The sequence below is a fragment of the Scyliorhinus canicula genome, chromosome 8, assembly GCF_902713615.1.
Source record: "Scyliorhinus canicula chromosome 8, sScyCan1.1, whole genome shotgun sequence".
Classification (NCBI taxonomy): Eukaryota; Metazoa; Chordata; class Chondrichthyes; order Carcharhiniformes; family Scyliorhinidae; genus Scyliorhinus; species Scyliorhinus canicula.
Window position 1 is genome coordinate 25,680,232 of NC_052153.1, and position 26,375 is coordinate 25,706,606.

Genomic DNA, 26,375 nt, shown 5'->3' on the forward strand with positions numbered 1-26,375 from the left:
GGGTGAAGAGGATCTTTTTGGAGCGGGGTAGAGATAGGGGGGGGGCTGGTGTTGCCCAATCTCTCGGGGTACTACTGGGCGGCCAATGTGTCGATGGTGCGCAAGTGGGTGATGGAGGGGGAGGGGGCAGCATGGAAATGGATGGAGAGAGCGTCCTGTGGGGATACGAGCCTGGGGGCCCTGGTAACGGCGCCATGGCCGCTCCCTCCCACGAGGCATACTACGAGTCCGGTGGTGGCGGCTACCCTCAAGATTTGGGGGCAGTGGAGGCGACATAGGGGAGAAGTGGGGGGCTCGATGGAGGCTCCGTTGAGGGGGAACCATAGGCTCGTCCCGGGGAACATGGATGGGGGATTTCAGGGTTGGTACAGAGCGGGCATCAGACAGCTGAGGGACCTGTTTATCGACGGGAGGTTTGCGAGCCTGGGGGAGTTGGAGGAGAAATTTGGGCTCCCCCCGGGAAACATGTTCAGGTATCTGCAGGTAAAGGTATTTGCTAGACGGCAGGTGGAGGGATTCCCTGCGCTTCCCGCGAGGGGGGGTGAGGGACAGGGTGCTTTCAGGGGTCTGGGTCGGAGCGGGGAAGATATCCGATATCTACAAGGTTATGCAGGAGGTGGAAGAGGCGTCAGTAGAGGAGCTGAAAACTAAGTGGGAGGGTAACTGGGGGAACAGATCGAAGACGGGACATGGGCTGATGCCCTGGAGAGGGTTAATTCTTCCTCCTCGTGTGCGCGGCTTAGCCTCATTCAATTCAAGGTGCTGCATTGGGCCCACATGACTGGGACGAGGATGAGTAGGTTCTTTGGGGGCGAAGATAGGTGTGTCAGGTGCTCGGGGAGTCCAGCGAACCATGCCCATATGTTCTGGGCATGCCCGGCACTGGAGGAGTTCTGGAAGGGGGTGGCGAGGACGGTGTCAAGGGTGGTGGATCCAGGGTCAAGCCAGGATGGGGACTCGCGATTTTTGGGGTTGGGGTGGAGCCGGGAGTGCAGGAGGCGAAAGAGGCCGCTGTGCTGGCCTTTGCGTCCCTAGTAGCCCGGCGAAGGATTTTGCTACAATGGAAGGATGCGAGGCCCCCGAGTGTGGAGACCTGGATCAATGACAAGGCGGGTTTTATTAGACTAGAGAAGGTCAAATTCGCCCTAAGAGGATCGGTACAAGGATTCTTCAGGTGGTGGCAACCTTTCCTCGACTTTCTGGCTCAACGATAGGGTACTGGGACAGTAGCAGCAGCAACCTGGGGGGGAGGGGTGGGGGGGGGACTATGTTTGTTTATTTTATTTAAATTTGATTTATTTAATTTTAATTTATGGTTAAGTTCTCTTGTTGGGGTTGGGGGGGTGGGGGGGATGGGATACATGTGTTGAAACGGTTTGGGGGGTGTTACGGTTGTTATGGGGTAGTTTGTTGCATATTATTGTTTGTTGTTATATTTTTTTTATATTTTCTGTAACAAATTCCAATAAAAATGATTTTGAAAAAAAAGAGTTAACTCTTTTAATCTGAGATTTCGGCACACAAACTGCAAGCCGTTTTGAAAAGCATTTTTGTCCTCTGCCCAAAGTTTCCACTCAAAACGCGTTGGCATATCAGCAAAGCATAATATGCCATGAAAAAGTGCAATCAGTCAGCGTTTTCAAATGTAATTTTAAAAACAAAACAAAAGAATATTCCTTCATGCATTTAAGAATGATAACTTGGTAAAGTTTGATGAATACAGATGAAAATGGGTTGAACTTTAAATCACAATCCCCAATTCTCCCAGCTGTAAGTAAAATCACTGGAAATGACTTCAAATATATACACAAAATTATTTTCTAATTAGATTTAGGTACAGTAGTCATTTTCTTTTTTAAAACTCATTCAAATTCTTTCAATATTGTCCTTGCATTCAACCAATCCTGCTCAATGTTTGGAGCCCCCTCGAAGATCAGCAAATATACACTAAGGCCAGGATTTCTAAATGGGTGGAGACAAAGATTGGGCACAGGCGGGCGCACAATTTTGCACCACTGGCCTGCTTGCTGATCCCCCATAATGATCCCAAACCTGAGGCATTTTCAATCAGGGTGGCTTGGGGCAGATATTTAAAAAAAATAATAATTTAGAGTGCCCAATTATTTTTTTCCAATTAAGGGGCAATTCAGCATGGCAAATCCAACTACTTGCACATCTTTGGGTTGTGGGGGCGAAACCCACGCAAACACGGGGAAAATGTGCAAACTCCACACAGACAGTAACCCAGAGCCGGGATCGAACCTGGGACCTCGGCGCCGTGAGGCAACAGGGCTAACCCACTGCGCCACCGTGCTGCCCCCGGCTTGGGGCAGATTGGCTGCCCCTTACTGACTGGAATTTACAGTTGGTAATGCTGGCAGCCCAAGTTGGGTTGGACCAGGTCCAGGCCACATAGATGGGCTCAAGACAGGAGTGGGGCACCTGGGCTGCCCCCCAGGAGCATACCCAAGAAACTATGGCATCTGACAAAGTAACAATAAATTCAGCTGACCTTCTCCTTCTCTCCCCCCCCCCAACATCGATTACTTCACCTTGGAAGCATGGCCAGTTTTGTAGATAGTACTGCTTCTTCTGCAATTATCTTAAAACTTGTGCAATCGAAAAATTTCCAGTACACTGATTTGGAAATTAACTGGGAATAATAATTTACCATTGGAGGTAGACCAGTGGTCAACTCTGCCCTATTAAAAAAATTGAAATATTTAATTGCATCTGTTATCTCAATTAGATTCTTGATGTGTCAAGAGGGCCAACTTCTAGCAATGAAGGTGTATAAATATGGTGATGCCAATTCTCTCAGACGCTGCTCTGAGCTTTGAAATACTTATTAAGGATGATTTTGTTTTAATTAATCAAGACTTCATATTCCTGTGGGCCTCCCCACCAATATAGATGTCTTCCAAGAGATTAAATCAGCTTTCTTGATGCTTGTGGTATCATGGGAGATATCAGTCAGCCGGAACAAATGAACTTCTAGATTACTTGGATAATGGTAAAAGTTTTTAATGGGGTAATGTTCGGCTGTTAGTTTCCATTTCAGGGAGGTCCAGCAAATAATTATGCCATGGCAATCCATGATGTCAATGATTTCTAGCCATTTGAATGACATCTTTGTACCCCAGATTTAATATTGCCAGATATATCCTCCAGTTCAAAATTATATTTTGCATTAAATTTGGAGTTGGTTACATTACATAAGGAATCCAATATGAAATCTCTCTTGGTTAGAATACAGGTTAGAGACAGGATTATAACAGCATCGGGTTGATATTGTGGCTTACATTTCCATCTGGTGTGATTCTGCACAGGGAGCACGCATCCACAGAATATTTATTTTATTCTCCTTAAATGTGGCTTGTCAAAAACAACTTACATTTATGTGCATCTTCAGGGGTGATTTAGTGGAAAGAAGTTAAAGTCCGCTTTTGGGCGCATTTGGCGGGCTGTTTCTCACCCGATGCAGCTCCAAGATTCACCCTGTTATTCATAGGAACCTAAGAACTAGGAGCAGGAGTAGGCCATCTGGCCCCTCACGCCTGCTCCACCATTCAATGAGATCATGGTTGATCTTTTGTGGACTCAGCTCCACTTTCCGGCACGGACACCATAACCCTTAATCCCTTTATTCTTCAAAAAACTATCTATCTTTACCTTAAAAACATGTAATGAAGGAGCCTCAACTGCTTCACTGGGCAAGGAATTCCATAGATTCACAACCCTTTGGGTGAAGAAGTTCCTCCCAAACTCAGTCCTAAATCTACTTCCCCTTATTTTGAGACTATGCCCCCTAGTTCTGCTTTCACCCGCCAGTAGAAACAACCTGCCCGCATCTATCCTGTCTATTCCCTTCATAATTTTATATGTTTCTATAAGATCTCCCCCGCATCCTTCTAAATTCCAACGAGTACAGTCCCAGTCGACTCAACCTCTCCTCGTAATCCAATCTCTTCAACTCTTGGATTAACCCAGTGAATCTCCTCTGCACACCCTCCAGTGCCAGTATGTCCTTTCTCAAGTAAGGAGACCGAAACTGAACACAATACTCCAGGCGTGGCCTCACTAACACCTTATACAATTGCAGCATAACCTCCCTAGTCTTAAACTCCATCCCTCTAGCAATGAAGGACAAAATTCCATTTGCCTTCTTAATCACCTGTTGCACCTGTAAACCAACTTTCTGTGACTCGTGCACTAGCACAACCAGGTCTCTCTGCACAGCAGCATGCTTTAATATTTTATCATTTAAATAATAATCCCGTTTGCTGTTATTCCTACCAAAATGGATAACCTCACATTTGTCAACATTGTATTCCATCTGCCAGACCCTAGCCCATTCACTTAACCTATCCAAATCCCTCTGCAGACTTCCAGTATCCTCTGTACTTTTCGCTTTACCACTTATCTTAGTGTCATCTGCAAACTTGGACACATTGCCCTTGGTCCCCAACTCCAAATCATCTATGTAAATTGTGAACAATTGTGGGCCCAACACGGATCCCTGAGGGACACCACTAGCTACTGATTGCCAACCAGAGAAACACCCATTAATCTCCACACTTTGCTTTCTATTAATTAACCAATCCTCTATCCATGGGCAAAATTTTCCGACCCCATGCAGGGTCCGAGAATGGGCCGGCGACGTTATTCCCGCTCCCGCCATGTAAGGAATTATCCGACCCGCCATAAAATGGCGTTGTTCAAATCCCACCGGCCGCCAAGGAGAACAGTTGGCGCCGGCGGGATGTCATGTTATTTTTAGGGTGAATAATTCTCCGGCCCGAATGGGCCGAAGTCCCGCTGACGTGGCCACGGGTCATGTCGGCGAAAATCAAAGTAGGTTTATAACGGCGTCAACCATTGATGATGGTTGACGCCATTCAGTAACCTACATCGAGTGCGCGGGGGGGTGGGTAGCGGCATTGGAGAGGGGTGGAGAGCGGTGGGGCGGGGTGGGGAGGGGGGGGTAGCGGCGTTGGAATGGGGTTGGGAGGGGTGGGGAGGGGGGTAGCGGCGTTGGAGAGGGGTGGGGAGGGGGGGTCGTGGCGTTGGAGAGGGGTGGAGAGGGGTGGGGAGGGGGGGTAGCGGCGTTGGATGGGGAGGGGGGAAGGGGGGGTAGCGGCGTTGGGGGGGTGGGGGGGTTGGGGGTGGGTTGCGGCGTTGGGGGGGGATGGGTTGCGGCGTTGGGGTGGGTGGGTTGCGGCGTGGTGGGGCATGCAGTGTGACAGAGCCGGAAAGGTTGCCTCCACAGGGTGTCACCTTTAATGGGCACAGCGATCTGAACTAGAAGTAACTGCCCACCCTCATCCTCCAATGGATACAGAGGACAAGCATCAGGGTCTCTGCCCCCCACCCCTCCACTCCCACCGCACAAGCATCAGAGGGACTCAATTCCTCTTCACCCCCCCCCCCCCCCCCCCCCCCACCACCCACCCTAAACGGGGCTACCCAGATGATCCGCACCTGCACTTCCCCCGGCACAGGTTGATACTGCCAGTTTGGCATGGCCGGGGCAAGCCAACCCATGGCACAGTGGGTAGTCCATGGCACAGCCCGGTCATGTTGCCCCCCCGCCCCACTCCCGGGCTGGGTTCTCATATTTACCATTGCTCCCCTGGGGGGATCCCCTCGACTGATTCATGCATGTCACGTCAGTGAGGTAAGAATATTAAGTGAGGGGTTTAATGCCATGGGGAGCTCAAGGGCGTGAATCTGATAACCATATTGACTAAATTTAAATAGCTTAACGCTGTTGTTTCTGGGGTCGAAGGAAGTTTCACCTGCCAGCGTCAGGGACTCGGTGGTGAGGGTAACATCCGGGCTTTGAGGAACATGGCCCGGCAATGCCCTGGCACAGCCCCATGGCACCCTGGCAGTGCCAATCAAAGGGCAGTGCTGGAGCAGTATCAGGTTTGATGTCCAAGAGGTGGGGTCAGGTTGGTGGTGCAAGGGAGGCTCATGGGCAGGGCCTCTCGGGAACCCTGCTGTGGGTGTGGCGATGATGGGGGGAAAGGATGATGCTCTCCCCTACCCCCCCAACGCTGCAAACCACCCCCCCCAACGCCGCAACCCACCCCCAACCCCCCCCACCCCCGATGCCGCTACCCCCCTCCAACGCCGCTACCCCCCTCCAACGCCGCTACCCCCCCTCCAACGCCACTACCCCCCTTCCCTTCCCTTCCCTTCCCTTCCATTCCCCCCTCCAACACGCCACTTCCGCAGCGGTTGAAACTGACGCGTACAGCGTCACTCCGCTGCTGGCCCTTTCGGGATGGCAGATTTAGGCCTTAAAAGCAGGCCCCGACGCCGGAGTCACCAGCGCCGCTTTTGCCCGCCGGTAATGGGCGTCACGTGGTGAATTTCGCCCCATGCTACTACTTTACCCTTTATGCCATGCATCTTTATCTTATGCAGCAACCTTTTGTGTGGCACCTTGTCAAAGGCTTTCTGGAAATCCAGATATACCACATCCATTGGCTCCCCGTTATCTACTGCACTGGTAATGTCCTCAAAAAATTCCAGTAAATTAGTTAGGCACGACCTGCCCTTTATGAACCCATGCTGCGTCTGCACAATGGGACAATTTCTATCCAGATGCCTCGCAATTTCTTCCTTGATGATAGATTCCAGCACCTTCCCTACTACTGAAGTTAAGCTCACTGGCCTATATTTACCCGCTCTCTGCCTACCTCTTTTTAAAAAAGTGGTGTCACGTTTGCTAATTTCCAATCCACCGGGACCACCCCAGAGTCTAGTGAATTTTGGTAAATTTTAGCACTCTGGGATGCATTCCATCAGGGCCAGGAGACTTGTCTACCTTTAGCCCCATTAGCTTGCCCATCACTACCTCCTTAGTGATAACAATCCTCTCAAGGTCCTCACCTGTCGTAGCCTCATTTCTATCTGTCACTGGCATGTTATTTGTGTCTTTCACTGTGAAGACTGACCCAAAAAACCTGTTCAGTTCCTCAGCCATTTCCTCATCTCCCATTATTAAAACTCGCTTCTCATTCTCTAAAGGACCAATATTTACCTTACCCACTCTTTTTTGTTTTATATATTTGGAGAATCTTTTACTGTCTGTTTTTATATTCTGAGCAAGTTTATTCTCATAATCTATCTTACTCTTCTCTATAGCTTTGCTGAGCACTGTGAAAAATCGCTTCGAAGGTTCTCCACTGTTCCTCAACTGTTTCACCATAAAGTCTTTGCTCCCAGTCTACCTTAACTAGCTTTCCTCTCATCCCATTGTAAACTCCTTTGTTTAAGCACAAAACACTAGTGTTTGATTTTACCTTCTCACCCTCCATCTGTATTTTAAATTCCACCATATTGTGATCGCTCCTTCCAAGAGGATCCCTAACTGTGAGATCGTTAATCAATCCTGTCTCATTACACAGGACCAGATCTAGGACAGCTTGTTCCCTCATCTGTTCCATTACATACTGTTCTAGGAAACTATCGTGGATACATTCTATAAACTCCTCCTCAAGGCTGTCTTGACCGTCCTGGTTAAACCAATCGACATGTAAATTAAAATCCCCCATGATAACTGCTGTACCATTTCTACATGCATCAGTTATTTCTTTGTTTATTGCCTGCCCCACCATAATGTTACTATTTGGTGGCCTATAGACTACTCCTATCAGTGATTTTTTTTGCCTTACTATTCCTGATTTCCACCCAAATGGATTCAACCTTATCCTCCAGAGCACCGATGTCATCCCTTACTATTGCCCGGATGTCATCCTTAAATAACAGAGCTACACCACCTCCCTTACCATGCACTCTGTCCTTACGAATAGTTTGATATTCACTGGCACTTTGCTGCTTTTTTGGACCTCGGAGAGTTTCCCCCCACCGAGGCCGCACTTTAGTTGATTTTCTGCTGTAAGTGAGTTGGTATGCCATTTTGAATGGCAACTCCAATCTCTGCACTCCCCTCCCCTCCGCTTTCTGCCCCCCCCCTCCGCTTTCTGGACCCTCCCCGTTTACCCCCCCCCCCCTCCCCAATCTTCCCAGAGGTCCCTGGAGCACCCCCTTACATCCCTCCCTCCAATGGACAAAGCCCCTTGGGCCCAAACGCTGGCTCTGCCAGCCTGGCACCTGGGCACCCTTGGCAATGACACCATCGCACCCAGACCATGCCAGGCAGAGTGAGTCTGGTGACTTGCTATCCACGCGGAGTGGAGCCTGATTTGGGGCTCTCACGCAAATCACCCGTTGCAACATGTAGTAAAACACCCTACTCAGAGGAGGATAAACAAATAAAAATTGGTGTGCACTTTTGAATCCATGCAAGTCCCAAGACCAAAGGCCTTAAATTCCAATCAAGACTTTACTGAGTTAATTGATCATTGCTGTGACGCTACAACTGAACTCATACTCCAGGATGAGGGATAGTAGATTTCCTGAGCTGGATTCTGCTTTTCAGCGGCTAACTGCCAGCTCAAATGGAGAACTCGAAAAAATCGACACCGCACGCTCACGGATTCCAGAACCGGTAACGGGCTAGCAGCGGCGCTGGGTGAAACTGCGGCTCCTGCGCCGAAAAAGGCCAGAGAATGGCCGGGTCCCAGGCCGCACATGCACATGGCTGACGATCTGCAGCAGTCACGCCCACATGGTGCCAGCCGTGTGCAGACCTGATCCGCCATCCACAACACCACAGGCAACCCCCTGGCCATTCCATGGCCACCCCGCAGCAGCCCTACCAGCCCTCCCGGAAGCCCCCCAACCAGCGACACAGATCCCGGCCAAGTGTGGCGGCGCTGGACACAATCCGCAGCTGCCACGCCGCATTCCCGACCACTGAGACCATACGTGTCCTTCACTATCAATGCGATGATGCCATTTCAGAGGGGGTGGAGCATGGCTGACCGGCATCAAACCGCGCCGGCCCTGATTTGGGCATTGGTGCCCATTCTCCGCCTGATCGCTAATTACGGTATCGGCGTCGGGCAACGGAGAATCCAGTCCCCTGTTCTTGACCATTGTGACGTGCTTGAAGTGTGCAAATATGAATTTTTGGAGAAAACAACTAGCTCGATCTCTATCCCTGCTTCTCCACGATAGTGAAAATAGCCGTTTAATATTGAGAGGATTTTAACCTAATCTGTTCAGCAAGTTCACAGGATTGGGGTGAAACTGTGGTTTATTTGCACTGCTCCCAACGCTTACTTCAGAGAAGAGCAAAACCATGTTGGGAGTAAGACCAACATTGCACCAACTCCTGCAAGTTTCCCAATAGACAACTTGGGTTAAAGTTGCCTCTTCAGGATCTAAGGTGACACATCAATAGTCACGTGGTCAACCTACAAATAGCTTTATGCACACATGGCTGCGCACACCCATTTAAGAGTGAAGATCCACAATCGAGAAGAGGGGAGAAAGAGGATTTTTCTAAAATGTCAATTTCAGCAAAAATAATCTTTATTTTAAGGACACAAAGTACACATCAGAAATATTTGACAGTTCTGGGACTTCGATTCACAGCCTTTCAGTGAAAACTTGCCACAATAAGAATAAAATAAAACTACCAAAGTTTCTGATGTTGAAATAATATTGATTACATGGTTTAAATATTACCTCTGTACACATTTCCAAATGTAATGTGATAAAGTTCCAAAGCAAAATGGCGCCACAAAAAAAACGTTTTGGATGGTGACTTAACATTCCCTTCTCCAGTTAACCATCCTGACCTCCCACGCCCCACCATCATATTGACCTCCCTTTAACCAACTTTCTTTTATTAATTAATACATATCACAACACACCCCTTCATGTGAAAGGATATTTAGGGATCAACACTTTTCTTTTTGATGAAGCAGTTCAGCTTATGAATAACATGAGAGCCTTGGAGATCAAATCAATAACTGTACTTGAGGAACTTCATGAAGATTTGTTGAATTGATAGCTCTTCCAGTAACATTGTTTTATATATCAGAATAAGCTGAGGGTTTGTGTGTGTGCATAATGGAGGAGGAAGAAAACATAGCAAGGCAATGTTGTCTCTTAACAATGCAGGTAAGGTTTTATAAATAAAACATGCACCTACACTGTACAAACACTCAAGTTACAACAGTGAAAGAAATGGAGCAATTCTCTGCAGCGCAACTTACATTTGTAATTATACTAGCTGTAAAGTTAATTGAAAATTGACTTGCAAAGAGGAAATATTTGTAGTGAAAAGTGTAGGTGCTTTTTATTTTAAAAATCTTCCAAAGATTTTTTTTTAAATGACTGGTTAAGCTGGTATCAAAATTCAATTTGTGCCTAAAGCAGCAAATAATAATATTTTGAACCTACCAGCAGACGAGGCTTTTCATTGTTGGGCATGCAGGTGCCAAAGCGATGTCGATAAATCATGCACAACTTGTAACTATCAGCCTTCAGCTCGGGTTGGAGATCAGTTGACTTTCTTTCCTCCTGAAAGTAAATAATGCATTTTATAAATATATATAATATTATCACATCCAGTATAATGGTTCATATTTTGCTTGCTACCTCTGGTGACATGCTGATATTCAGTCCGGCAAATTAGATGGATGACATTTAGCTTATTGTGCACTAGAGTTAGATCTGGACCACATGGTTAATAATAAACACACTGCTTTCGATTCTCCATACAAATTGCACAAAGTCATGGATAAGGCAAAGAATGAAACAATTATTTGATATCAGGGTTCAAAACACTTGGTTAAAACAAGCGCAAAAAGATCAACATTCCGACAAACAATTCTGCATCTTGAGCTCAATGTTAAGTATCACATGAGAAAGTGAGTTTGTTCTTACGTTGAAGGGAAAGATAGGTCAAGTATTTTTTGTTCATACATAACATCTGATTTTATAGGGTAATCTAACAACCTCAAGAATGTTGATTAATGATTTTGTTCAAAAATGCCAACTTTCTTGTCTGTTTCTAAACCCTAAAGCTGGGTCCTCAGTAGTATCATACTGGAGAAGCTCAATAAACAGCAGTTCAGGTCGCGGTATCTAGTCCTATTAAAACAATGCTGGGCAATTTGGATTCCTGGTCTGGAGCATGGTTTCCTAGAATCCCATGGCTCTTGGTAGCTCTTGCACTCGTCTGAATTCACGGCCTCCACTGTTTCTCAAGGAGCTGCTGAAAGATGCTCCCTTGAGTTGACACCACCAGATTAGCCTGGCAAGGTTATTTTACATATGGCTCTCGACGTTACTGCTTTCAACAAAAATACCAACAGAGATGAGAGAAAGTTTTGATCCCGAAAAGTACTTCCCTCAGATATTTCTTCCTGTAACAAGCAGTATAGCATCTTCAATTGGTTTTTGTCTCTTTGCTAAATGTGTCACCAATTGTAACAAATTTATTGCTTCCATATCATAATATGCATATGACGCAAGATGGCTAAGTGTGAGTGGTTTCATTATCCCATTTTCTGTTCATGATAACAGTCAGTTTAATAAAGATGTGGGAGTCCAAACTGAGTAAAAGTAATTATTTACAAACAGTCTGCATGATTCTCCGACCCCCGCCGGGTCAGAGAATCCCCGGGGGGCAGCGTGAATCCCGCCCCGCCGCTCCGACGCTGGCTGCCATATTCTCCGGCACTGGTTTTCAGACGGGAGTGGGGAATTATGCCACGCCGGTCGGGGGCCGTTGGTAGCGCTCCCCCCCCCAGCAATTCTCCGGGCCCCGATGGGCTGAGCGGCAGTCAGTTTCTGGCCAGTCCCGCTGGTATGAAATGGACATGGTCCCACATGGCAGGACCTGGCTGGTAAGCCGGCTGGTGTAGTCCTCGGGGGGGGTGGCGGGATCCGCCCTGCGGGGCCCCCCCACGGTGGCCTGGCCCACGATCGGGGCCGACCGATCCGCAGTCCTTCCTTCTGCGGCAGCCTTTGTAGGGCTCCACCATGATCGGCGTGGAGAAGACACCACTGCGCATGCGAAAGAATACGCCCGCCAGTCTGCGCATGCACAGAACCATGCTGGCAGTTCAGCACATGCGCTAACTCGTGCTGGCCCTTCGGCACCGGTTAGCGTGGTGTCAACCCCTCCGGCACCGGCCTAGCCCCCAGAATTGCGGAGGATTCCGCAACTTCCGGTTGACCCGACGCCGGAGTGGTATGCGCCGTTTTTTTAAGCCAGCGTCGGGCCATCGGGAGATTCGGGAGAATTCTGCCCAGTATATTTACACTCCCCGATGGACTGCAATCGGTTACTTCTCTGGTCGGTGCCTTACTGGCCGACCTTATACATACTGAGTAATTGAGACATTCCGCCCCTAGTGGGGAAGCTCATACTCCATAAGGAGCATGGGGTAGATGAGCATTTCCACCCCATGGACCCCGTGCGGGGTTTTCCAGTGATCTATAGAAAAACGTCCATCAGCCAGGCAGCACAGAAAAAAGGAAGAAGGTTACACAAATACGGACCTCAAAATTCACAAAACAACTGAAAAGAAAAGATGCTATGTTACCTTTCATGAAGAAATCTAATTTTTCATCTCTTTGAGACATCTCAACATACCTTTGTTCTATTGCACTGTGCCATATTAACATAGAAACCTGAGAAACTGACCATTAAACAAGTCTGGGACACAGCTTAATTGCCACCAGTCAAAGATGTACATCGAATTCGAGACATCGTGGGCGGGGTATATACCCATTATGCATCCATGGATCAAAATGATAACAGCAAAAATCAAGAAAGGGGAAATAAGGGAATCAGCAGGAAAGCCCCTTACACAGTGTATGTACACCCATAGTGCTGTTGGAAAGGCAGTTCCAAGATTTTGGCCCAGCAACAGTGAAGAAGGGCAATATTATTTGAGGTCAGGATGGTGTGTGCCTTGTAAGGGAATTTGCAGATGGCAGTGTTCCCATATCTGCTGCTCTTGTCCTTCTAGATGGTTGAGGTGGCAGATTTGCAAGGTCAAAAGGAGTCGAAGGAATCTTGGTGAGTTGCAGAAACTTGCATTCATGTAGTGCCTTTCACAACAAGTGTTTTATTCCAGTCAATTCAGTACGCTTGAACTGTAATCACGGTTGTAGGAAACATGGCAGCCATTTTGACACAGCAGGATCCCACAAACAGCAAATGAGATAATACCTTTTCATCCCTTTTAGTAATGTTGGTGGAAAGTTAAATATCGGCATGATACAGGCATTAATTAGGCCCAAACTTACATGGATTTACGGTGTCTGCAGATACTTTTGTTCTGAATGTTAGAATAAACATGAGAATGACTTGCACTGCAAATAATTCCGCTTTATTGCATCATTCAGCAACTCATTTCACTTGCTAATTTAAGGAAATAAACCACTGAATAACGAGCTGCATATTACTGAAGAAATATCCAACAATGTAGCTCCCAACGTGGCATCTGTAATGCAAGAGCACGAAACAGCAACACCACTGGTGCTGTCACTGATTGAAATCAGTCAATTTCAAATTGACGACATAATGAGTGAAACATTTGTGTTCATCATGATCCGAATTATGATGAAGCTAAAAGTAAGACATATGATAAATGCTCAGGCGAGCATGTTTGGTCCACTTCAAAAATCACTTTATCCCACCATTAAAGATTTTGAAGTAAAGCCCATTTTTTGAATAAGAAATTGGCATAGATTGTTGGCAAAAAATATTCTTCTAGTTAAACCCATTCTCTTGTGAACATAGTGGAGTGGCCTACGCTGGAGCAGAACATCTATAATAATGATATAATAATCACTTATTGTCACAAGTAGGCTTCAATGAAGTTACTGTGAAACACCCCTAGTCCCCACATTCCAACGCCTGTTCGGGGAGGCTGGTACAGGAATTGAACCCGCACTGATGCCTGGTTCTGCATTACAAACAGCTATTTAGCCCAGTGTGCTAAACCAGCCTCTGCATCTTATGGTATTTAGACTTTCTTCTGCCCCCTTCAGCTTGGAAACATTTTTCTCCACAGCTTGCTGGCAGTGTGACTTGGTAACAGGGAGTGGGGACCTCAGGGAATCTAACAGTATATCTCTTTCACAAGTAAGGTTTAAGGGTTCTGAAAGAAGCAGTGGAACAACAGCGATGGACCATGAATTAAAGTGGACTAACTAGTTTGCTATATGTCCATCTCTGGGAATGTTACACTGCACCCAAGTTTTACATCACTTCTGAATTGAACATCGTCTGTGCGACTGTGAAGCTCGTTTCATAAGTTCAGAAGATATAGGAGCTGAATTAGGCCATTTGACCCATCGAGTCTGCTCCACCATTCTATCATGGTTGATCACATCCTGGCTTTAACTCCAACGTTTTGCCCGTTCTCCATAACCCTTCAATCCATTACAAATTAAAAATCAGTCTAACTCCTGCTTAAATTTACTCATTGTCCCAGCATCCACCGCACCCTGGGGTAGCGGATTCACAATTCACAACACTTTTGGAGAAGTAGTTTTTCCTCAACTCTGTTTTAAATTTGCTACCTCTTATCCTGATGTTTTGACCTCTCATTCTGGAATGTCCACACGAGGAAGCATCTGCTCCACGTCTACTTTATCCATACCTTTCATCACTTTGCATGCCTCAATTTTATCTTCCCTCATTCTTGTAAACTCTAGAGTGTGTAGACCTAAACTGTTCAATCTCTCTTCATACGGGCGGCATGGTAGCGCAGTGGCACTGTCGCTTTGCAGCTCCAGGGCCGGGTTCAATTCCCGGCTTGGGTCACTGTCTGTGCCGAGTCTGCACGTTTCCCCCGTGTCTGCGTGGGTTTCCTCCGGGTGCTCCGGTTTCCTCTAACATTCTAAAGATGTGCAGGTTAGGTGGCTTGGCCATGCTAAATTGACCTTAGTATCCAAAAAAATGTTAGGTAGGGTTACTGGGTTGCAGAGATGGGGTGGAGGTGTGGGCTTGGGTAGGGTGCTCTTTCCAAGGGCCGGCGTGGACGCGATGGTCCGGATGCCCTCCTTCTGCACTGTAGATTCTATGAGTCTATACGACAAACCTCTCATCTCTTAACCTCCTCTGAACTGCCTCCAATGCCACCAGAGCTTTCCTCGAATAAGGGGACAAAAACTGTACACAACACTCCAGGTGTGGTCTCACCAATGCCTTGTGTAGTTGCAACAACACTTCCTTACCCTCATACTCTCTTCCTTTACCTATAAGTGCCAACATTCCATTCACTTTATTTGTTATCTGCTGTACCTGCACGCTAATTTTCTGTGACTCATGGGCGAGAACCCCCAGATCCCTTTGCAATGGAGCACCCCGAAGTGTCTCCCCATTGAAATAATAAGTTGCCTTCCCATTTATCTCACCAAAATGTTTGACCTCACACTTATCCAGCTGCCACATTTTGGCCCACTCTCTTAAACTATTTATATCCATTTGTAAGGTTCTTATTTCCTCAGTGCAACTTTCTGTCCCACCTATTTTCGTGTTGTCTGCAAATTTGGCTATAGAACCTTCTATCCCTGTTTCCAAGTCATTTATATAGATTATAAATAGCTGGAGCCAAGGACCAAGCCCTGTAGCACCCACAAATTACATCTTGCCATCCAGAAAAAGACCCATTTACTCTGAATCTCTGTATTCTTTCTACAAGCCAGTCTTCTATCCAAGCTAATGAATTACCCCTAATCCCATGTGATCTAATCTTGTGAATTAGTCTTCTGTGCGGCATCTAATCGAACGCCTTCTGGAGGTCCAGATATACTACATCTACAAGATCCCTATTATCCACTTTGCTTGTTACATCTTCAAAGAACTCTAGCAAATCAGTCGAACATGATTTGCCCTTCATAAAACCATTCTGACTCTGATGTGATGAGTGGCAGTCTTTTCTGCAGTTGGAACAGATGTACAGTATTGACCCAAGGTTGACAGATGTCTTTTCCAGTGGACACTCTTTTCTACCATCTGGTCATTTCTTTTTCCCTCTGCTTTTTCCATGCCCTTCCTGATTGCTTGTCTCCAGGCACTCCAACCAACATTGAGGACTTCCCATGCACTGACTGTGATCCCAGTCAACTTGAAGTCTCACTTGAAGACATCGCAGATGTGGGTGATGCGTTGGTCTCATGCCGATAGCAAGCTGTCCATTGGAGATGTGGCCATCATCCATTCAACTCACGTGACCCAATCAATGGAGTTGCTGCTGATGCAAGAGGGCAAACGTGCTCAGGATCGCTGAATGCTGATGCATTTCCATATTAAGCACTCTATCTTGCCAGGAGATGCCCAATATTTGTCTAAGGCAGTAGAGTTGGAAGCTATTCTGCTACTTTTCTTGACTTGCATAATGCCTCGCTATTGTAAAGGAGGGAGCTGAGAACACAAGCAGAATGCACTGAACTTTGCATTTTTAAATAGTTTGCCACTGGCCCACATTTGATTTCTCAACTTCGGTGTGATAGTTTAGACGTTGGAAAACCTGGTACTGATGTTGGCACTAAGGGACAGATGGCTGATAAACGTTGATCCAAGTTATATGAAGTTGGTGACCACATTCAGAGTGAGGTTCTCAATGTTGATGGAAGTGGTTTAATTAGAGCTAAATTTAATAGAAATAGTAACTTGTATTTATACAGGACCTTTAATGTAATAAAACATTAAGAGGCCCTTCACAGGGGCATTACAAAGCAAAACTGCACACTGAGCTACGTAAGGCAATATCAGGACAGGTGTCCAGAAATCTGCTCAAGGAGACTGGTTTTAAGGAATATCTTAAAGGAAGAAAGAGAAATGGGGAGACAGAAAGGTTCAGGGAGGTGTGACAATGTGTGTATTATAAGAATAATGAAGGGTTAACAATTTACTGTACCTACATCCAGGCACTAGATGGCGATCATGCGCATACACATTGATCAGGTGATACTCTTGATTCGGGGAGAAGGTTGTTCAGCGAGATAGGGATTAGTCGTGTTATCGTGCTACACTTCAAAGCCATCCTCATTCAGAAATCAAAGTACATCACAGGAGGGGTTTCCATAGCTTGGGGCCTGAGTAGTTGAAAGTATGGCAGCCAATGATGAAACAATTAAAACTGGCGATGTTCGAGAGGCCAGAATTTGATGAGCACAGATAACTCAGATGGTTGTGGGACGAGAGAAGATTACATACATAAGAAGGCATATGACCAGAGAAAGATTTGAAAACAAGGATGAGAATTTATCAAAAAGAATGCAGTGCTTAACCAGGAGTCAATGTAGGTCAGTGAGCAAAGGGGTGATGACGAACAACTGTTCTTGTCATAAGATCATGGGAAAGTATTTCAGTAATAGATGAGCAGAGGATGGCTGAGTTGGGTGATGTTTTGAAGATAGAACAGGCAGTCTTGAATGTTGGTACCAGAATTTGATTTGATTTGATTTATTATTGTCACATGTATTAGTGTACAGTGAAAAGTATTGTTTCTTGCATGCTGTACAAACAATGCATACCGTACACAGGGAAGGAAGGAGAGACTGCAGAATATAATGTAACATTGTTAGAGAGTTTAAAAGAGTTAGAATGAAGTTTTAGAAGCATAGAACGAGAGTAAAAGATAGAATTAGAGGGTATGCTAGGCACAGCTTGCAAGAAGTCGCCTCGCCATCTTGGAAAAGTGCAGTAAGAGGAAAAGGGAGAGAAAGGTCGATTTGCGCATTAAATATATTATTTTCCAGCAAGATCCAGCCAAATTACTCATTGTTGAGGCATAATTTTAAGAGTACCAATAGCCTTAAGCTACTTTGTTAAAGTCACCATTATTCAAGAGTGAGCCTTTATAGTAAATGACAACAGACAGTTTGGCCATGGAGCCAATATAACTGTGGCTGTCTCATCCATAGACCCATTAAGAGTTTCTGATTAATGTCTAGGAGTAGAAACCTAGGCTCATTTTCAGTTCCTTTCACTTGTGATGCTGCGACTAATTGCATCAATCCTGCTGTCAGCCAGACAGAGCTCGAAGCCAGACGAAGGTGAGCTGACTCACAGCAGGCTAAGAATCAAAACGAGGGATCAACATGTTCTGTATTGCTCAGCAACTCATTGTCAATCGCACTGAGTCTCTGGCGGACCTCTTTTCAAGACTGCAACTTTTTGTTTCTGTGCATATTACTGAACACTGTCAAGACAGAAAGTATTTCTCCAACATTTCTAATCAAAATATCAGATGCCCTCTTGGAAACTCAGAGTCCAACTGAAAATGGGCAGCACAAGTGATTAGCACTGTGGCTTCACGGCACCAGGGTCCCAGGTTCGATTCCCCGCTGCGTCACTGTCTGTGCGGAGTCTGCATGTTCTCCCTGTGTCTGTGTGGGTTTCCTCCCACAGCCCAAAGACGTGCAGGTTAGGTGGATTGGCCATGATAAATTGCCCTAAATGACCAAAAAAGGTTAGGAGGGGTTATTGGGTTACGGGGATAGGGTGCTAATGAGGACTTAAGTGGGTCGGTGCAGACTCGACAGGCCAAATGGCCTCCTTTTGCACTGTGGGTTCCATGTAATCTATGTAATTCTTAAGGTTGTTATTTGGATGCAGCATCTCAAATTTCTAACACTTGAAATCTGCAATTATTCCTCATTACATCCCTTCACCACTTTGGGATGCAAATTATATGATGGCTGAATGAAAGCATTTCTCATCTTTCAGAACTGATCATTTGCAGACACGTTAATGCCAAAAGCTAGGCAAAAGTTAATCAAGTTCTCGAAAAAACCGACAACTTAAAGCAGCCAGGCTCTCTGGCATAGTTACATTGGAAATAAGAAATTTTGGCAAGAATTGGGAGCGATTTTCTACCTCTACTTTCTGTAAAATTGCAGGATTGCCCTGAGAACACGCCTGGTTAATCAGCCCAACTTCTTTTACCACACTTTTATTATTTATATGCTTTTTGAAAACCCTGGGATTCTGTTTTATGTTAGCTGCCAACCTCTTTTCATGCTCTCTCCTTGATTTTCTCATTCATTTTTTCACTCCCCTCTGGTCCTTCGATATTCAGCCTGATTCTGAATTGTATTTTCTACTTGACATCTGCCGTACACTTACTTCTACCTTTTCGTCTTCACCTCTGGATATTTTTGTCCAACCTTTCACCTACATATACCTTGACGTTTCAAGTGATACCTTTTCTGTAAGGTAGCCCATTAATCAGCCACCCACAAACATTTGATTCCAACTCACTCAATTCAATTGCATTCTCACCCCATGGAAGTTTGCTTCCCCCAATTAATTATTCTTCCTTTTGTTAAGTCAAGGGAATCAGTGAGCAATGTGCAAAGTTCTCTGGGAACAAAGGCTAAAAGCAGCTGAGTTAAAAACTGCCAGTTCCAGGCTTTTGGGGCAGATGGAAAAAGACAGGGATTAAGGGTTATGGTGTTCGGGCCGGAAAGTGGAGCTGAGTCCACAAAAGATCAGCCATGATCTCATTGAATGGCGGAGCAGGCTCGAGGGGCCATATGGCCCACTCTTGCTCCTAGTTCTAATGTTCTTCTGACAGGGAGGAAAAAAGACAGCAGTTGGTGTAGCCAATACAGAGAAGAGGCTGCAGGTTCTTTGAGAGCTACCAAGCGAGGTGGGGGGAGACAGTCTCTGGCTGAATTGACGAATTTTGCAGCCATCTGAGGAAACTCTGGAGATTCATCCTGGTCTTGGTGAGGTGCGCCCTTAACACCACTTTCAGCTGAATCAATCTCAAACTCACGAAGCGTAACATAGCATTATCTTGTGGAAGGACTCACTCCACACCTCCACCTACAAAATGGATCACAGCTCCTCCTACCATCTGGTCTTCACTACTGGGGCCTGCTCCTTTCACAAGATCCGTCCATATATCTTGGATGTGCTGCTCTCTTCCGACCCTCCGCAGGTTTCCAAACCGCTTCTCTATATGTCTCTTACAGGACAAAAGGAGATATGGAAACTCTGTTGTTGGTAGATGGAATTGAATCGCCAATATCAACTTTCCATTGAACCGCAATGGCTTTTCCCATCCAAATTACATTGGGTGGACCTCAGATATGTTAAGCTACAGCTTAGGACATCGAATCAACATGAACACCACCACTTGTTTTGGAAAATACCTTGAAGTTGAACATAGATACAGCTATGTCTTCTCCGTCTGTTTAAAGGATCAGCTAGCAGTTATGCAGCAGTTCTACCCAAGCCATCAGAAACATTAGTTCACCCAACCTCTGAATAGGCTCAGATACAAGCTACGAGATATCAGGTAGCCAGAATACGCAATGTGTTTGTTTAAAATCTACCTGAGAATCAACTTACTAGCTATTTCGCTGCAAGAAACCTCACAATCTGCTGTTAGCCTATCACTTTACAAAATCATGACTTCAACATTAAATCATTGAGTCCATTTGACAGGCCTGTTGAGAGGAATACTGGGATTGTAAATCGAAGACTGAGATAACTGCAATCTGTAAAAGTATGTGACCTTTATGCGCAACCAATCTTTTTTTGTGTGAGTGCATGAGTGAAACTGAGTGTGCATGAGATTGCATTTAATTATGGGTCAGTGTGTGAGTAAAAATAAAATTCTCTATTTTAAAACCCACAAATGCTTTCTGCTGAATTTTTAAATCAAAATACACATTCCAAGGATAAGAAACCAAACACCTCTTTTCATGAAAAATATACTGATCACAGGCAGTAAGCGACCACATACATTCTGTCCATGACAGTCTTTACAGGAATGCTAACAATCCTTCCTGGATAACATATGAAAGCTCACTTGGGGAAGGTACATGAAATAGACTGTCGCCTGTAGTTTAATATTTTCCCTGAGGATCAGTGCTATCAGAATGGCCTGTTCTGTGCTGTAAATACTATGTGATAATATGCAAAAGGAGAGAAAAATTGTGAGAAGCATTCAAGTCAAAACAGACAATAGTCTGCACCTGCCAAGGCAACAGGACAGGAAGGTCAGTTGAAGGATGCAAACACATGCCAATCAGCCTCCTATCTACAATTCCCCAATGTGGTATTGCCAAAATCCATTACGGTCTAATCTCTGCTGAAATCATTGTCTTCTCTTTCCATTCTTTTTCAGTTTTCCCAAGCTGTAGCAGATAAATCTCCCTTGGTACTAAGATGCTGAATGGGTTACAACCTGTCCCAGATTACAGTATATTGTAGCAGATTTCCTGAAAGCCAGTCTAAGTCTATTGGCTAGTCTAACAGAACATTATCTCAAACAATGCACAGGTACATGTATTACTGTCATACTGTACAAGATATCAGCTAACTATGGTTTTTGAACAATAGCACTACTGCTACATTATTTGCTGCACAGATATGAAATAATGGTATCTTGTTGTGCAGACTCTATTTTGAGTTGAAGCTGATGTATAAAACAGAGATAAAGTCCTAAGTACAAGAAGCAATCTCCCATTTAAAGTGCAGTCTGTATGGAATAGTTCTGGAGTCCAGTTCCGCAGAACGGATCAGTTTACGATCAGCCCACTTTGATTTTTCCACTAGGTCAATTAAGAATCCTCTTGCATCTTAGTAGCTTAGAACAAGCTATGCAACTCAGGTCCACTTAGAATTCTCTGTGTTCACAATACGTGTCGTTTTCATAAGTAAACCAACATTTACTGTGAAGCAATATCTTCAATGAAAGGGTGTGCATGTCTCAAGTTAAAACATTTCTATTGTATGGCAAAAGAATTACTGAAGAAGTTACAAAATAGGCATGTCAGCTGAGCAATTTCTTTTGTTGCAATCAACTAATCTGTAAAGAGGAGGTCTTGTGGCACAATGGGTTACGGCTCTGTCTCCGAGCCAGAAGTTCCGAGTTCAAGTCCCACTCCAGGACATGATGGCCAAAGAAGACGTGTTATTAATGTGGCCAAACAACTTGTGAGCCCTTCCAACAAACACCTATGGCAGGCAGTAAGAGCAGTACAGATTCCTGCTCAACCATGTGATGGAAAGAATGTTGGAGCCTCTACCATCACTGTCCATAGCTGCAGGACTGCAACCTCTATGTAAAAGTACATTTTGCAACAGCAACTCGGACTCCTGAGGGAGCTTGTTGGCTCAGTTGCCTGGATGGCCAGTGTGGATAAGGTTGATGACAACAACATGTGTTTTTATCCCGGTACCGGCTGGGCTGAATGAGGGACCTGCCTTCTTGCCCTACCCACGGAGAAGATCTTGGACCTTTGGGACTACCTTTGGGCAGAAGAAGAAAAAGAATCTGCAAATCAGACTTATTTACTAGTAAAGCAGTGGAAGTGAAGTATTTGGCAGAAATGCAGAATAAGATACCTGGAGACAATTTGCAGGCAATCAATTAAATCTGATAAATAGTCCCTTTACAGTTCTTGCAAAGCTTTAGATATAATACTTCTCAGACAATATGTGACCATGCGCCTCAGTAAAGATAAAATACAATATTTCGAGGCAATACACCATTATTCGTTCACAAACTGTCTATCACAAACCAATACACCTTCGGAAGACAGAAAATGTCCGAGTAATAGCAATATCTCTTTTAAAATTAGGCACTTTTATTGGGGGGGGGGGGGTTATGGGACTGAAAGAGTGGCAAATGTGGCTGGTGGGGTGAATTAATTAGGCAGGATCTGTAATTTGGTATTCCAGATAGCAAATTCAAATTTAGAGATTAACTCACTGATGTTATTGACAGCTAGGCCCCCGGTCCATCCCGTGGCAGGTTCCTATTTGTAATATATGAATGATCATTCTATTAACACTTTTTTAAATTATTGCCTTATGTTAATAATAGATTTGGTGGCAAGCAACTGTTGACTTTGTGGCGTTGTGCCTGAGGTTGGCAATTTTCCTTGCTGAACTCTGCAGCACAAGGGAGGGGAGCTGGAGAATGGTCACTTGGATGGAGGCTTGGGACCAATAAATGGTAGGGTTGGGAGTAGGTGGCATTGGGTCGACAGCATGGAAGGATTGAAGAGGGATCCAAGGGAGGGCAGAAGATGAACATGTAGGAATAAAAGGGTGTGCCATTCAGGGTATGGTGGTGGAAATTGGTGGATTTGGGTCCAACTCAGCATATTGCCCAGCAGAGTTCTTACAGAACTTTGAGTTCACCTACAGCATGTCAATTATGCCCCTGGAGAGTGTCCCAGACAATGATTAGTAATCATTTTGCTTTGCCACTGACCTGATGCCACTGGTTTTGAGTCACAGTTCGGAGAATTATAAATGCTCCTGGTCCGAAGCCACATAAGAGTCATATGGAACATACAACTTGGTACGCATGTCAGAAATATTTACTGAATGAACAGTCAAGAAAGTCTGTGTCTATATTCTGGAGAGATTGGCAATGAAATTTACGCAATCACTCACTTTTCAAATTGAAATTGAGACACCTAACATAATTAGCGACTATAGAAAAAAATGCTCAAGGGAAAATGCACTCAATTATCCACGCTGTTTGCAGGATCCTGCCCTATACCACATGTGTGGGTTGATATTTTCAGTCATTTATTTTTTACACCGACCCTACATCTGCTAGTTCAAGTCTTAGACAATGCTTTAGATCATCAATCTCCTCAATACCCTCTTTCAGGCAGTGGTACTGCACTATTCTTCATTCTTATTTTATTTTTACCATCATAAAAATCTCCTTAGACTCTGCTTTTATGTTTTCTACCTTTTAGCCTCAGAACCTTCACACTCTCTTCACACTTTTTTTATTCTATCATGGGATTCGGGATAAAAAGGAGACTTGCGCATGGAAGCAGGATTAAATGAGGGCTTTGCATCTGTCTTTACGAAGGAAGAGACCGAGGTGACTGGTACACTAAAAAAAATTACAATTGAGAAGGAGGAGGTGTTGGAAAAGCTTTCTTTACTTAAAATTGGTAAGGTACCTGGATTGGATGAGATGCCTACAAGAACACTGAGGGAAGTGAGAATGGAAATTGCTGAGGAAAGAGTCATAATCTTCCTTAAACGCAGGGGTTTATGCCAGAGGACTGGAGGATTATGAATGTTACACCCTTTTTCAAAAAGGGACAACAGGGTCAAGCTGGCAACTGCAGAAAGTCAGTTTGATTTCAGTGGTCGGAAAACTTCTAGAAACGACAGATCAGGGGCTGGTTTAGCACAGTGGGCTAAACAGCTGGTTTATAATGTAGAACAATGCCAGCAGCGCGGGTTCAATTCCCGTACCGGTCTCCCCGAACAGGCGCCGGAATGTGGCGACGAGGGGCTTTTCACAGTAACTTCATTGAAGCCTACTTGTGACAATAAACGATTATTATCAGGGCAAAATCAATAGTGACTTACAGAAGGACAAGATAATTAAGGATAGCCAGCATGGATTAATTAAGGGGAAATCATAACTTGCTGGAGTTTTTTTGAGGAGGTGACACTAAAGGTTTATAAGGGAAATGCTGTTGATACATCTATGGATTTTCAAGAGGCATTTGATATTGTGTCATACAACAGACTTGTGAGCCAACTTCTAGCACATGGAATAAATGGGAAAGTAGGCACTTTTATAAGAAATTGGCTGGGTGACTGGAAACAGAGAGGACTGACGAATGGCTGTTTTTCAGTTTGGAGGAAAGTTTGTAATGGAGTTCCCCAGGGGGCAGTGCTGGGACCCTGGCTCTTCCTGATATATTTTGATGACTTAAGCTCTGGTGTTCAGGACATTACTTCAAAATTTAAAGTTGGGAATGTTGTCAACTGTGACGAGGATGGTTTTGAACTTCAAAAGGACATATACCTGTTTGCGGATTGGGCAGACAAGTGGCAGATTAATTTCAATGCGGATAAGGGTGAGTTGATTCATTCAAAATAAATGGAGAAGCTGTACAGGAGCTGAGGGACCTCAGTGGATATGCACATAAATCATTGAAGGTGGCAGGTCATGTTGAAAGAACAGTTAATAAAGCATGAATTATCTTTGACATTACTAATGGAGGCATTGAGTACAAGAGAAATGAGGGAAGAGGATGAAGGGGAAGGGTGAACAGTCAGAGGTCGTGGTTCACATTAATACCAAAGATGAAGGTAGAACAAGGAATGGCTCCCTGCAGCAAGAGTTTAGGGAGCTAGGTAGCAGATTGAAAAGCAAGCCCTCAATGGTTGTAATCTCTGGATTAATCTCGGTGCCACGTGCTAGTGAATATAGGAAAAGGAGGATAAAGCAGGTGAATGCATGGCTGAAGTTTTAGTTTCCTGGACTTCTGGAAAAGGTGGGACCTGGACAAGTCGATGAGTGGCACCTGAACTGGAACGGGAGAAACATCCTTGCACGGACGTTTGCTCGTGTTATTGGGTGGGAGTTCAGATTAATTTGTCAGGGAAATGGGTTACAGAGACAGTGACCCAGCAGGGTAGTGCAGTTGATGTCGTCTACATGGACTTCAGTGAAGCGTTTGACAAGGTACCACATGGGCGACTGATCAAGAAGGTAAGAACTCATGGGATCCATGGAATTTGACAAATTGGACCTAAAATTGGCTCAGTGGCAGGGGTAGAGGGTGATGGTCGAAAGCTGTTTTTGTGACTGGAAGCCTGTGTCCAGTGGTGTACCGCAGGGATTGGTACTGGGTACTGGGTCCTTTGCTGTCACAAACCTTATCGAGTTCTTTGAGAAGGTGACTGAACAGGTAGACGAGGGTAGAGCAGTTGATGTGGTGTATATGGATTTCAGTAAAGCGTTTGATAAGGTTCCCCACGGTCGGCTATTGCAGAAAATACGGAGGCTGGGGATTGAGGGTGATTTAGAGATGTGGATCAGAAATTGGCTAGTTGAAAGAAGACAGAGAGTGGTGGTTGATGGGAAATGTTCAGAATGGAGTTCAGTTACAAGTGGCGTACCACAAGGATCTGTTCTGGGGCCATTGCTGTTTGTCATTTTTATAAATGACCTAGAGGAGGGCGCAGAAGGATGGGTGAGTAAATTTGCAGACGACACTAAAGTCGGTGGAGTTGTAGACAGTGCGGAAGGATGTTGCAGGTTACAGAGGGACATAGATAAGCTGCAGAGCTGGCTGACAGGTGGCAAATGGAGTTTAATGTGGAGAAGTGTGAGGTGATTCACTTTGGAAAGAATACAAACAGACAAAAAGAATACCAACAGACCACAATCAGTAAGAATGAACACCAACACCTCCTCCACAATAGTCCTCAACACCGGTGCCCCGCAAGGCTGCGTACTTAGCCCCCTACTCTACTCCCTGTACACACACGACTGCATGGCAAAACTTGGTTCCAACTCCATCTACAAGTTTGCTGACGATACGACCATAGTGGGCCGGATCTCGAACAACGACGAGTCTGAATACAGGAGGGAGATAGAGAACTTAGTGGAGTGGTGCAACGACAACAATCTCTCCCTTAATGCCAGCAAAACTAAAGAGCTGGTCATCGACTTCAGGAAGCA

At 45.1% G+C, this 26,375-nt stretch overlaps 1 protein-coding gene across 40 annotated transcripts in view; it reads right to left on the reverse strand.

Moving 5' to 3' along the window:
* Positions 1–26,375, reverse strand: part of LOC119970160 (receptor-type tyrosine-protein phosphatase delta) — a 2,903,826-nt gene that overhangs the window by 1,861,074 nt on the left and 1,016,377 nt on the right. For all 40 annotated transcript variants that reach the window (XM_038804286.1, XM_038804284.1, XM_038804281.1 and 37 more), the window contains exon 4: positions 10,327–10,446. The gene's annotated coding sequence lies outside the window, so the exon portion shown is untranslated. The remainder of the gene's footprint in view (positions 1–10,326; positions 10,447–26,375) is intronic.